We start from the raw sequence: 11229 nt of genomic DNA, 5'->3' as shown, positions 1-11229 counted from the left end.
TATAATTTTGTCCCAGTAAAGGTGACAGTGATGGACATCATATAAATAAATAAAAAATCAGTGAGCAAAAGCGAATAAGAGACAAGGAGTTGATTTGCCTTTTTGTTCAACTTCTTGGACTTTGTGTTTGTTTGTTTTTTTGACATTCCTACTTGTTCCTCTTATCCTGAAGCACTTCCTGTCTCACCGACCCACCTGATGTTGATTGCGCAACTCAATGAAACTTCCATGTTGGGGTCACTTCTAGTTGGCTCCTTGTTTGGGCTGTCATCCACTTGCTCCTGTTGTTGGGACACCACATGTTTTTTTTTTAAGTTTTTCCAAATAGATTTTTTTTTTTTTTTTTTGGTGGTCACTTTTCTTGGATCAGTGTGAGGCTCCTTAAAGTTTGGATTAACTTGCTATTGACGTTTATTCTGTCCTATGGGATTCACATCACTGAATGTAAGTACTCAACATTTTCAAGTTATATTGTTACTCATGAAAATGTTTTATTTTTGCTGGACTACTATCTGTTTGCTTAAGCCGATTAGCCCAAGAAAAATGTGGTGGTGGTGAAAAGTTGCTTCACTGCCAGCTCTATAATAACAAGACAGATGAGCTATTTTTATTTTTTTTTTTACTGTCCTCGCCATTGCATACTTTCTTTCCATCAACTGAAATGCCTTTTACTTTCATTTAACGTCTTGCACGTGCACGACTTGAAGAATTTGTTTTGAAAGGGGTTGACATTTTAATGATTGTATAATGGTATCGAGCAGAAATGCCACAGCCACATTTAAATCAGTCGTTATTTAGTATGTGTAGGATGTAGTTGTTTGTGACATTTACGAGTGGTTGACAAAGGTGAGGCGAAGGCAGGCCGGCTGTGCCTCGCCGCTTGATTATGAAACCCATGAGAATGTATAGCAGTATTTATTTATTTTTTAAACCTCAGAGGATAACCTTGGCGGGAAATGATTTGAAGTGCAAGTACATCCTTTCTTCTTTGTGTGTCCATCATTTTGCCCATATCTGTCTTGTTAATGTCGTCCCTTTTCAACTCGTCTCCCCTCTTTGGCAGTTTCGCCCGCCTCAATTCTCACCGCTAATCTTTCTCCCCCAAACTCGACACGTACTCCTGCATTGCAATTAGGAGTATCAAAGTTTTGCTGCTGTCTCGTGGTGAATATCAAGTTTGGAATTAGTTGAATTTTCTGGATGAGAAGTTTTCCTTTTATTTTTTATTTTGGGGTTTTTGCCGTCTGGGTACATTTTTTTGGGGGGGGGGGGGATTGTTGCAGACTTGCCTCTATCATTGGACTCTGCCAATTTCACGCACAGACCTATTATTCCGGGTCGTGTTGAGGTTTATTAATTTGCAGCTTGGGACTTGGTGACAGTTCTTCGAATGCGTGACTATACACACGTTGACCATATCGTTTAAAATTCCTGCATGGGGCTTCTGAGATTTAAGGCGAGAGGCGTTTCATAAATGCTGCGTTTAGAAATTCAAATACGTAGATACGCATTGCTCATATTCAATTTGATATGCAATACATCATCCTGAGCGCTGTTCCCAATGTCGCTGGAGTAGACAGTGGCCTAAATTAATTGAAATAAAACACTATCATATCATAAAGGTATCCTCCATTCTGATGTTTTTGTTTTGAACACAGTATGTGCATGGATTTTATTTTGATACTACTTTTTCTCAAGAAAAATACCACTGAGTATTTAATTCTTGAGCGGTCATTAAAACAGATACTAAGTACCGATACTACAATTAAACTCCGAGCCCCGCCAAAGTAAAAACTATCCCCTTTGTTCCCAGGTTCATGATGAAAAAAGGTTTTTAGTCAAAGTCACTTCACTAAAATGCAGCTTTTTTTAATGGAGCTTCCCCAATGCATGACTCATCCAAATATATTGGACTAAAACATTTTTTCTCATTAGTTTCTTTGATGTGGTCTTTGACTTTACCAGTTGTTCTTTATTACCAAGCTGCATTGCAATAATTGCATATTTAATTACATGATGGTTTGTGATTGCCTATGGTGGAATGAACTGTTGCCATGACTGCATGTATAGTGTGTGTGTGTGTGTTAGCTCTGTCTTTTTCCGATCTTGTAGGTAGATATTTAAATGTGCTCGGCTTTAATTGCATGTTGTGATGTCATGTGAATGCATCATTATTTCTCTTCGCTCTGAAAGTCTGACTCATAATTGAGAGATTGCAATAAGAAGAAAGCAATTAAAAAAGGTTTGCAATTGGGTTCGGAGTTTCCAAATGAGTTCTGAATTGCTGTCGGATTATTTTTGAAATGTTCTGTCTGAAAATCTCCTCAAGGCTGGGAATGCACTGCACAAATATATTGACTTTTATATCAAAATTACTCACCCAGAACATGCTTGCTCTTCTTGAGTCAGACTTGTTTTGGTCGCCATCGCGCACAGACACAAAAAAAAAATGTTTGGGGGAAGATCAATTCCTTATTGAGTAATAGGATCATGCATAATGTCGCATAATTTCGTTGACCCGGCTAGCCCGAGGAACCGACCCGAATCAATACAGACGCGCACAATTGGCGACGAAGCAGCTGTACTGCAAAACGAAGGGATTGTAAAATAACACCAAATTGACCTTTTCTCCTCTCATACTAAAATCAACTTAAATGTGACAATTATAAAGATGGAAAAAAACAAAAAAACAACCCACAATATTTTCATGTGACCGTCTGTTTCTCTAAATAAAACTGCAGGGTCTTTGTGGGAGAATTTCTGGCTGTTAATCGACAATAATAAGCCAAAGGCCAGCAGCCTGGGTGGCACACGAAAGTGCTGCTCTTTAGAGTCGTAAACAGGTAGCGGTGACATCCACGCCCGGGTTTAATTACTTGCAACTACTCCCCGGTGCTTCCCCCATCTCTCTAATAGTAGCATTTGTAGCACCGTTTGATGGCCCTCCATCACCCAAGCCATATATGTTGGCCCATATTCAGTCTTCCGTAGCTTCAGTGAAAAGTATGTAAGCGTTTTTGATTTAGCTGCGCTAACAAGCTCAGTGGCCTTCAGTCATCTCGAGCGCTTGCTTCTTTTTCTCGTGCTATTCTGTCAACGCAGAGTATCTGCATGTTCCCCCGGGGCCGGCTTTGGGCCTACTTAGATAAAACCGGCACAAGTTAGAGCGAGATGAATGCATTATGGGTTTGCTGGGAAGGAAGCAGAAGGCAAACGAGGAGGGTCATTTGGAGCGGGAAAAGGTCAAGGAGGTGACGGGTTCAGCGTGCTGAGGTCAGGCTTGTGTTCGGACGTGAATTGTGTTAGCTTTTGCCTGTCGCTCCCTCAGAGGAAACGTTTGGCTTATGATGTACGGCTGCCTCAACCTGGTTGCTGAGGAGGGACATGAGTCAGGAAGTTGTACGCAATGGAGACCTTCTGTTCTGCTGCTGGAGTGGGAGGGGAAGAACAACCCATGGCTCATAGCAGATCTAGTAAGAGAGACATTCACCTGCTTGTGACAACCTCAGTGGAGAAATGTTGAGCCATATTTTATACTCTTAAAAGTTGCTGGGTCAAAAGTATCCTATATTGCACATATGTCAAACCTAAGGCCCGGGGGCCAGATACGGCCCGTCACATCATTTCATGCGGTCCGCAAAGACAAATTGTTGATCGACTTAATGTGTCAATAGTAAAATTGCAAAAAAACTACAGATATTATGAACACTTTTGTAATACCATTCTTTCTTTCATTCATTTCATTTTTAACATTTGATTAGGAGGAGTAACTTTGTCTCGTCAGGGGTTTCCACAGCTCCCATGATATGTTTAACACAGATGTCCTTCCTCAACTGGTCTTTAAGGGAGCTACCATTTGTGTTGTGGTGTGAGAAGAGTGGTTGCAGTTGGCTGGCGACCAGTCCGGGGTGTTTTCCCGCTTCTGTCACCTGGGATAGGTTCCAGTTCACCCGCGGTCCTAATGAGGACGAGTGGATGGATGAATTTAAAGCGCAGCTGTTCCAGTAAAAATAGAAAGAAAAAAAAAAAGATTTGCATCCAAATTGAATTGTTTTTTGCCAACACTTACGGCAAACTGAACAGAAATCCGTTGGGTCCTTTTTTTTTTTTTTTGCATAGCCCAAGCTACTTAAACCAAACAACAATCAAAGGGTGATCGAAACAATCTGTATTGTGTGCACGCTTTCAAGACACTAAGGAAATGAGTCTAAATACGACACTGTAATCATTGAGACAACTAAATTGTACACCATTTGGAATTGAATCACAAACACCATCTGAGGCATCTGCTAGCAGCGCTGCTAATAAGTCACATTTATATACCATAAATCAATAAATAGTAATATTTATTTCTGATTTAAACTGTCCTAATCAAAGTGAGAATACGCGTTATTTAAAATGAAATGTGAAAAGGGCAGCTATGTCATGTTGGCATTTGAGCAACTCCATTTGGAACTTGACAGACAAAAGGCAGACTTTGGCAAAAATGCCGGTGAATCCGTCCGTCCAAATCGGGTTGTGTTTTTTTTTTTTTTTTCCCTCTATCGTTTTCCGGTCAATGTTCTACTATCGGTATTCTGATTTGAGTCCAATTTTTGGCTTCTCTCCCCACCTCTGACAGGCAACACAGATGCTCTCACATCAAAGCGGCTCTGTCTGTCTGTCTATCTGTCTGTCTGTCTGTCTGTCTGTGTGCAAAGCCAATTTGCTCTCAGCAAGTTCCCTCTCACCCGCAGCATATAAATAAGCCTGGCAGCAAGTTGGTCAGGGCAGGGCCGTCAGGTCGCATGACAACAATGGAGTCAGTCGTCCACCTGACGACGAGAACAAAGACACTGGTGTTGATGAGACCCTGAGACTGATAGCGACACAAACATTCGCCTCGTAGTATTGATTCAACACGCTCACTCCTCTAAGCTGCAGTTTGATGAGGCTCCCGTTCATCAACGTGGCGGCGGCGGCATTGTCTTCCGCGCTCTAAGAGGATTAGACCTGCTTTCGCTTAACGCACACACGAGATCATCAATGCACATCTTGACCCTCCAAGACATCTTTGATTGCCGCTCCCAGCTACTGTTTCCCCCCCTCGCTTTACCTTTCAGACTGGATTTTCCTTATAATCCTATTAAAGTCTCGCAGTTAATAGGGGAAATGGTGAGCAGGATGATTTCCGTTTTTGATGCCGCCAAAGTCACCCTGATCTCACCGCCTTGTCCTCCAGGTGTTTGTCTGTCTCTCTGGCAGCCTGCGTGCGTAAATTTCACAAATGAAGCCATTCATCTCGCCATGTGGTTGGCACATCAGAGGCTAACAACAGTTAACTGCTTTGAGGAGTTTGAAGCATCTGTTAATCGGGATTATATGGGGTGTAACCGAGCTATCAAGTGAAGTAGCGTGGATGGAATACAACGCAAACATCTCTCCTCTGCCTCCGAGTTACACGGGCAGGCAATGATGATCTTATTAGTTTCCGCTCAAAATGACTTGTGGACTTTGCTGTACTTGCTAACGGATAGAGAGATTTTTTTTTCAACAAGTGCCCCAGTTTGAATAATGATGAGGTCCATAATCCAGAAGTTATTACATTCCGAGGAGGCCAGGTTGGTGAAAAATGATGATGATATAATTAAGCTTGTGTGAGCACTATGGCAACAGGCTAAACAAATGTGTTAATACCGGCTCAGATAATTAAAACTCTTGCCTCGGCTCCACTAATGCAAAAAGAAAAAAAAAAATCTAGCATCGGCTTCTGATTGCACTTTAATCAAGCTGCTATTTTCCCCCGTTTTTGTTTTTTTTCCCCCCCTCCATTCCTTCGCCAAACATGCTCATGAGATAACCTCCCTCTTTCCACATGACCCCATTTGCTTTGCCCGTCCTCTCTCCACTTGTCCACATGCAGCGTTTTCCAATGGGCTTTATGCAATGACACAATCATATTCCAAAGTCCCTCAACAAACTCAATGCAGATGACTTGCACGTGGGCTTCACAAGGGGGCACTGTTGACATTCCCATTCCCAGCATCTATTCCCTAACGTCATCCTATGCACCCACACCATAAAATGTCTTCTTCTTGCACATATAGATTCTATCACACATGGAATGAAATTATGTTATTCCTCATAAGCAGAAGGAAAGTATTAACAACAGCGTCCCCTGCCCCGCCTCTCCCCTCCCCTTGGTTGGAATTAGCTTTGCACTGACACTGGGGGCACTGGCTCCATTGTGCTCTCAGCATAGAACAGTCCCTGTTAATTTCCTAGCTCAGTGGTGAGGCTGTCATTATCTGTGGATGGGCATCTACAATAGATAATAACCCCGGTGGGGGGGGGAGGATTTCAAACTGTGGCCAAAATATTGCTTTCATCAAAATCACTTCATCACAGTCCCTTTTTTGTTGTTGTTTTTGTTTCAACCATCAAATATCCAGGTGTGATTAGGACCAACTCCCAACAAAACAATTATAAAAAAAACACCCCAGCCCCCGCCCCCAGTATTAATTTAGTCTCTCGCTCAATTCTATATTAATTATTCGTTGTAGATGTTATTACCAAAATGAGCTAGCTGGCTGCGGAGACCAGATAATTGCGTGTTATTTGATTGCGGCACTAGGAAGAAAACAAGCGTGGACACAAACAAACACACTTTGGCTCAGAGTCTGAGAAGTTGGAAGTGTGCACAAGTGCGACTTGTCTCACTCACCGGCCGCTTGATAACAGTAATTACTTTCTTATGTCTGTTGGTCAGCTTCTTTGGAGGTGCATTGCTTGTTTTTAAATTGTCTTTTCCTAGTTTTACCCAAACACTGTCTCCTTATCAGCAGATCCGCTTTGACGAGGCACTTGTGATTTTGGGCCGGATGAATTGGAAGTCTACTCGACTAGAGATAGGAATCATATTTAGCTGTCAGTCATTTTGTCACGCATTGAAAGGTAATTTTGAAGACGTAATGTCACGTCAATGTTATCGCCACGTGTGGATCAGCGTGCCGGTCAATCTATCGTGGTGGTTAGAACCGAGGTCAAAGGTTCCCCGAGAGACCATGTTAGGAGTCGTTTGAGTCCGAGTTCTGTTCGCGAACCATAAACCAGGCGGGAAAAATTGCCTGTTTTTTTTTTTTTTTTTTTTCCTCGACAACTTTATGGCCTCAAATTGTAGCCCCCGCAATTAACTGCCAAGTGTGTTGTCCGCTTAAATGCCTCATCTCATTTTTTTTTTACCCCAACAATAGACATCTAGCACGAGCTCTGTAAATAGCGTCAAATCATAGAAAAAGGAACGTGAGAAGAAAAGTGTGGCACAATGGAGCGCTGTGTGTGGGCATTTCTATAAACATCCAACCAAACATCTTCATTAAATGCATCAGACAAACTAAGCCATTGAAATGTGTTTGAGAATTACCATGAATAGAACAAACAAAATATGAATCAGAACGCGGCGAGTGCAAACTTGTTATTGTCTTTATTCTTTTGACAGAAGTGGGTTGAAAAGAATTGTCATTAATAAGACAAATAAGATGTTCACCAGCATAGTCTCATAGCCAACGGAAGGCTAAATTGACGTGTCATTAAAAAACCAATAAATACATCTGAGCATGCTCTCGCAGCCATACAACGACTCCAAACATAAGCCAAATATATTTATTTATTCCTCTCATCTTTGTTTGGAAAAAAAAAACGAACCAGTGAGAAGTAGGTTCAATTCAGTTAGGAAAAAAATAAAAATAAAATTGGCATGATCTCAAAGCCATACAGCAAGTGTTCATTCTCTTTTTTTTCCTCATTCTGTCATGAGAAGTGGTTAAAAAAAAAAAAGAGCTAAATTATAGATAAATATATTCCCCACTGAGCTTTAGCTGTTAACAGCTTGTGTAACATACAAATAAAAGTCCTATCTCTCAAATGAATGCCCGCTAATCATTGCACTTGACAGCATAATTGCACCCGAACACTACCTGAGGAAATACGCTACTGTACCTTCTGCCGCTTAAACCCATCATAACAACGCACGCTGCCGCTGCAAATCCCAAATCGGCTAAATTGCATCAGATCAAAAAGAACGTTATGATAGATTTAGCCCAGGCTGAAAAACACAGACGAGCACTCGCTTTGCTCCTTTGCAGCCTCACTGCTTATTGACCTGCTGGGCCTGCTGATGAAGGAGCCACGTCTCGTAAAATGCATTACACCCTAATGAGGTTATCCTATAAACAGATAAAAGTTCAATAAAATAACATCATTTCTTCCTAGTTCAGGAATAAGCAGATGACGGCGTTGATTTGTTTCTGCTGCCCGTTTAGCCCAACAGAACCCGGGTCTGCTCTGAGCTAATGCTTACAACATCAGTCCAACATCTGAATGCTGCAGAATTGAAGAGGTGCAAGTCATGGAGGCTCTTTTGCAAGTCTGCCCTCCCCCCCTGGGGGTTCGGCTTCTTCGGCTTTTATGCTCCAAGCCCCTGGAACATCCTTCCTGATCACTGTGGGCGCTGTTAAAGGTTCATGTTTCTTTATGTCGACTTGAAGAAAAGTCTTTTTTTTTTTTTTTCCTCCAGATTTAATGTCCACGTTGCAAAATCCAAGAGTTATTTTTTGGTTCAAGTTTTGGACTTGGACTAGAAATTATATTCACTCTAGTTGTTTGACCGCACAGCTGCAACAAGGGCTGTTAAAATCGTCCCTTTGCAAAGATACTCCGTTTTTTTTTTTTTTTTTTTTTTTTTTTTTTTTTTACAACATCATGAAGCCTTTGTTGTATTTTGCATCTGTTGTGCACCTCAATGCAATATAATAGAATAACACAAGGGCGTTTTAACATCACTGCAATAGACAACAATCATAACAATTCTGTCAATTCAAGCTAAGTGGTGTTGCAATTTCATTTTGCAAATTAGTGCAATTTTTTTTTTAGAATGATGTGTAAAAACCAGAGGTGGGTCGAGTAGCAAAAAAAAAAAGAATGCAAAAGTACTTAAAATGTAATAATTCAAATCACTACTTTAGAATAACAACTCAAGTCATTTATTTTGGGTAGTATTTAATATTTAGGTCGTTTCATGACGCTGAACATGAATACTGCACCTTTACCGGTAACGTCTTGTAAAAACTAAGTTGAACATGAAACTTCAGTTTGTATCATGGCAATTTATTGATTTACTTTTGTTTAGCTTTTCCCTCTTTTTCCCAAGGTCATTTTGTGTGTTACGATATGTTCAACCAAGTGCAGCGTGCGTTTTCAAGGAAACACAAAGCACAAAAAATATTCGCAGGCAAAAAGTGGGTCATGTGACCGGCAGTGCATAGAACTTTTGAATATGTTGTTGGAATTTTGATGAGTCTTGAATTTTTCACCATTTGATTGCATCCACCCAGGACATGTAGTTACTCAAATATTAATCTTTCAAATCGTCACAATTTGATAACTCAGATTGTGCATGCTACCTAATATGAATACTCTAACTTCTTCTAACTTCTATTGTAAAAGAATCCTTGCACGCGGCAATCGGATATGGATTGAAAAATGAGAGAAGACAGTTAGTGAGAATGAATATTAGATCGAATTTAAAGCTCTGTCACGCAGAGCATCTCACTGTCATTTGAATACACTACTTTGGGATTTGGGGGGATTTTCTTACCCAACCAGTCACCGTACCTTCCCACGTTTTTTGAATTTTTTTATTTTATTTAAAACGTCCTCGCTGTCTCGAGCCGCTTTTTGTATTCTATCAGTTGTCTCAGGATGAAAGGGAAGAAAGCCAATAGAAACACACGGCACATCTGAATATACTATATAGTATTGAAAAAGTCTACACGAGTTTCTCTTTTGTGAATTCTGCCTGGATCTACAGTATAGCATGCGTTGCCTTTTAAAACTAATCATTTCAATCTACAATCCAATCAATGTGGGTGTTTGAAGGCTCATATGCTGCTTGAACTTTATAAAATGAAATCTTAATCCAACCCTTTGGTCAGGGCTTTAAAAGCAAATACTCGTGTAAAATCTCCAGTTCAAAGGAAGGGTTTGGCCTTCTGGAGAAGCAATCGACAGTGTCATGCTTGTCTATTCTGAACTTCTTGCCTTCCTCCATTAGCTGTAAGCATCAACGAGCGGGCGTCGTTTCTCGCAATATACTTGACCTCATCAATTAATCAGCGCCGCTCTTTTCCATGACATCTTCACTCTGCTGCTCTCTGTTTCCTTTCCATCTCACGGAGATTTCCGCTGATGTCTTTTTGATAACATGCACTCATCGTTATGCTGCGAAAGAAGACACGATGAGTGCATCACTTGGTGACATCCCGTGTGCTGATTTACTCTCATGTGAAGTAAACTACAGCTATTTTTAATTTTCAAAAATTAAAAACAATTTTTTTAAAGGATTTTAAGGATTAGTTTTATTTTTATTATTATATATATATTTTTTAAAATGATCCGATCTTGTCGCTGTCAGTTAGAAACGCCCATTATATACATGTATGTATTTTTTTTCTTTTACAAATTATTTTTATTGTTTTGATTGATGCTGAGAAGTGCTTTTCATACACATATTTTCATACAAGTATTTACTTTATTTATGAATTTAGCCATAGTAACAAAACTTTGTCTCATATCAAGGACCGTCTGCATTTTACCAAAAATAAAAGGCCTGCAAAGAAAAGAGTTTCTGGCCGCGGAATAAAACTGACAAAGAAACTCATGAATTTAATTTTGTAGCACATACTCAGGCCCTAATTGTACACTTTATTCATACGCGCATTTCTAAAGACGTAATACTGGCTTACAAAAAAAAGCAAAACCAATAAAGGATTTTGCAAAAAGGTTGAATAGCAAACGGCGAGTGATAGAAAAAGTAGACAACGTGCTTGTTTCAGACAACTGTTTAGTCTGCTTGACATAAGAGGAGAGAGTATATTTTAGTGCAAACACTCATCTTTTCATTTGATTCCCCTGCAAAATTTCTAAATAATGAATGAAAATGTTTCAGTATTCCCTATTAGTACTGGCACCAAGCGGTTTTCCCGGAGGGCACTCCATATGATGAAAATCACATCTAAAAGTGAGGCAGAATCCATTTTATGAGTTCATTTTGTACTATTAACGTTCAACACGGCGAGAGTACTAAACTACCGCTCGGGCCCATCCAGCTTTGAATTATTCTGACAGCTACTACAGAGGAGGATGTTAAATCACATGAGTTTTTTTTTTTTAAATTGTAGATACGCTCAATTT

General features: G+C 40.2%; 1 protein-coding gene across 1 annotated transcript in view; it reads left to right on the top strand.

The window, feature by feature from the left end:
* The first annotated feature begins 426 nt into the window (after nt 1-426).
* Nucleotides 427-11229, top strand: part of ela3l (elastase 3 like) — an 82687-nt gene continuing 71884 nt past the window's right edge. The window contains exon 1 of the mRNA XM_085909451.1: nt 427-444. The gene's annotated coding sequence lies outside the window, so the exon portion shown is untranslated. The remainder of the gene's footprint in view (nt 445-11229) is intronic.

The sequence above is a fragment of the Syngnathus leptorhynchus genome, chromosome 4 (genome assembly GCF_054491065.1).
Source record: "Syngnathus leptorhynchus isolate UIUO chromosome 4, UIUO_Slep, whole genome shotgun sequence".
Taxonomy (NCBI): Eukaryota; Metazoa; Chordata; class Actinopteri; order Syngnathiformes; family Syngnathidae; genus Syngnathus; species Syngnathus leptorhynchus.
Note: the sequence above shows the minus strand (reverse complement) of the source record. Positions and strands in the feature narration are given on the sequence as shown.